We start from the raw sequence: 3,590 nt of genomic DNA, 5'->3' as shown, positions 1-3,590 counted from the left end.
AACTTACAATGACTTTAGACAATTTGGAAAATTTGTCTAAAGTTTTATTAAACAAATAAACCACCATTCAAGGGACACTCTCTGTGCTGCAGTCTGTGAGTTGTTATAAGTAGATATCTTTCTCTGGGGACAGTGGAGGCATAACCTTGAACTGGGCAAGGGTAGGAACCTCTTTGCTGTTTCCCTATTATGCTATGTTCTTTCTTAACAGGAAATGTTCACACCTGGTTAACTCTGAACCTGGCTGTGATACCCTGTGAATAAACATGGAATTTTGCTACATGATTGACTCTTAAATATAACTCATGCCTAGGAATCAAATAGAACTAAGGAAGTTTTTCCTCATTATGGCTTACACCAAGTCAGTCTGTGCCCTGAGGCTTGATATTGTCATAACTATGCCCCTCCTTTTTTATTTCATAGCAAATTTCTGTGCTCATGGCAGGTAACCCATTGCACCCATTTGTACTAGGACTAAAGCTATTAATTTATCAATTACAGTTGAAATACCTGAGTACTATAAGTTCTTCTGTTTGCCATGTACTTGCTAGGGTAATTATTGATTCTCTCTGTAAAACACTCTTTTCTCTTCATGCCAAAATCTCCTGTTATTTTACCCCTATTTCAAGCTTCCCTATTGGCTCTTTATCCCTGAAGATTCCAGAGGACTGCCTTTTCCTTGTCTACAATGCCTTTGAATTCTGGGAACTTCTGCAGGTAGTCCACTCCTTCCCCAGCATTTCTATCACCAGGTAACCCCTATTAAGTATTTAACTAACATACCTTCCAAATGATTGCCTCTGCTGGTTGTTCTTTGGTTTGTACATCACTAATTGGCGCTATACATATCTCACTGTGTTTGATAATATAGGAATAATTTCCTCCTAAGGGGAAAATCATTGCCCTTAAAATTAGTTGGCCATTTGGGATAAACTTTTATTAAGTATTGAACACAAAGGCATCTGAGTTACTGCAGGCTCATATTAAAAACACTAAGATACCAGTAGGCAATATCAATTCCATATCCCAACCACCTAAATCGAAATAAAAGTGGCTGTTGTTTTTTCTTGGAGCTTGTCTTAAGAATTGTGTGTTCGTGTTTAAGAAAAGGTTTTGGAAATATTCTTTCAAACAGCTATAGTGATAATATCCTGGGGGTGGGGGGGGATTAGATTTAGATAAGGATATAAGATAAAGACATAATGTAAAATTTTTCAAAATTTAACGGAGTGGAAGATTTATCTTTAAAGCTTAACTTAAAGAGTTTCAGAACCCTGTCTTCTGTGATAGTTTACAATGTTTAGTTGTTTATTTCCCAGCAGCATAATAATTTGATAACATATCACAGGGCAGTTATAAGTAGTAAAACTGAAGGTTTTCCTTTTATGTACCCTAGCTTACACATCTACTCTGATAAATATTGATCTTTACCCAGAAGGGTTCATCTTCCGTGTCAGGTTGTAATGGATCTCTTTTTAAGATTCTCTGTTTAGCTTGTTGACAGCAGTGTCCTTATGAGGTGTAATGTTCACATAACAGCAGGCGAGATGTTGTAGTGTTAATGATACTTGCAGCTGCTGTGAGGTGTAAGACCAATACCACCAGTATACAGAAGGGCTGCTAGCACAGGTTCTTTGATCTGCTTTTCTAAAGGAAAGACATCTTCAAAGGGGTTAATAATCTTACTTTAATTAAACAATGAGAAAGATATATAAGTAGAGAGAAGGGAGTATCCAAGAAAGAACCCAATAGCCAGGGCTCCAACTGTCTAAATAGAGTAGCAGATACATAATGTCCAGACCAGGAAGCACCAACCTCTGGGTTCACAAAGCCAGGAGGGGCCCCTTAACAACAGCTACCCAGAGTCTCATCCGATCAAATCACAAAGAAACTTTCTTCCCATGAGTGAGCCCCAAAGTAAAATACCAACCTCCCAGTATATATAGTTTTCAACTAATCATCTCAGAGCCAGAAGGCATCACAACTCACATGACTCAGTGCCAAATTGGCTCAGTACCAAAAAGTATGAAAGCCTTTCTTGCAAGCAAACTTCCCCCTAAGCAAGCTTCCCCTTAGGCAAGTTCCCCCCTAGGCAAGTTCCTCCCCCAGTGGACTCTATGTGACTGAGGATGTGTCACAGCTGTGAACTAGGCCAGAGCTCAAAGCAGCAAGACATCTGTCATTGAAATACCTGTGTACCTTTGGACCTGAGAACACGGCTCCTCTTCCAAAGAAAAAAGGGAACACATGTGGTCACATAGGCCTATTAATGGATGGAGAAGATCTTATATTCCATTAGTCCTGCAGATGTAAAACTCTGATTTCTCTAAAGCTTTAGGTGAATTATGGCTTCCTGATGCTTGAGCTGGTTATTGGAAAACCAAATTTACAAAGGGGTACTAAATTGTGTTGAGGTCTGTTTTGCAAAAGATTGCAGCAGAAACATCTAAAAATCTCTGCAAGTAACCTAAACCTGAGAAATAGATCTTTTAGGAGAAGTCCCTCTTTTTTTTTTTTGCTTTTTTTTTTGGAGGGGGGAGTGCAGGGCAATTGAGGTCAAGTGACTTGCCCAAGGTCACACGGCTAGTAAGTGTGTCAAGTGTCTGAGACCAGGTTTCAGAGCTGCTCTGAAGTCAAGGCTATTCCAGAATGTCTAAGCATGAGATATCTGAGCCCTAAGATATGATGTGTTGATGAAGTGAACACCAGGAATGGGTTACTAGGAAGGAGATTTAATATTCACCCTTCCCTTTCCTTCATTCCCCATGTGCTGCTGCCTCTATAAGGCCTGCTTACTGAAGAACTCTACTTGGCAGAGTTCATCACTGTGTCAGTAAAAGGTGGTCTCAATAACCAAGGGGTGAATTGTTATAAATTTAAGCCTGATGGTTTGGGGGCCATCCCCTCTCATATTAATTCCATTAAAGTAAAATATCTTGGATAAAATTTCTTTAGTCCCTATTCCCATATATTGGGGTTACAGCACTAGTACAAGCTGAGACACTAGCCCAAACTACATGAGAGTTCTTCAAGGCGTCTGTGCCATGTCATACAGCTCTCCTAGCTCTATACTTCATAATTGTCTTTTGGTTTTGACAAGTTGGTTCCTAAGAAACTTGTGATGGCTGGTGAGAATTCAAATTTCTTATTCACAGCATTTTTGCTTCTGTAATCATGACTTCATTATGGAGTGGTTTTTTAACTATACTTTATATATATATTCTACACTTTATATATACTATATATATATACTGTATACTATAGTATATACTATACTTTACTGTACTTTGATTTGTAACTTTAATCAGGTTAAACGATTCAGGGGAGGTGTGGCCTCCCAAGAATCAACTGGGAGATTTATGAAATTGAAAACTGATTTATTAGTTCTAGTTTGTTAAGACTTAAGCTAGATTTAAAATTCCCCTTCATTATTCCTTACCCTTGCAAGTCTACTCAGGTAACTTCAGGTTACTTGGGTCATGATTCTCCTCCCAATCCTGTAACTTGTACCGCCACAGTTGTAACTTCACCCACTACCCACATTTCAAAGAAACCTTTAACCTAAAGGTCAAGCTGACTCAATCACAGCT

This window comes from Petaurus breviceps, unplaced genomic scaffold, assembly GCF_028583685.1.
Source record: "Petaurus breviceps papuanus isolate PSGF00001 unplaced genomic scaffold, PetGlider_PUasm1.0 214, whole genome shotgun sequence".
NCBI lineage: Eukaryota > Metazoa > Chordata > Mammalia > Diprotodontia > Petauridae > Petaurus > Petaurus breviceps.
Note: the sequence above shows the minus strand (reverse complement) of the source record.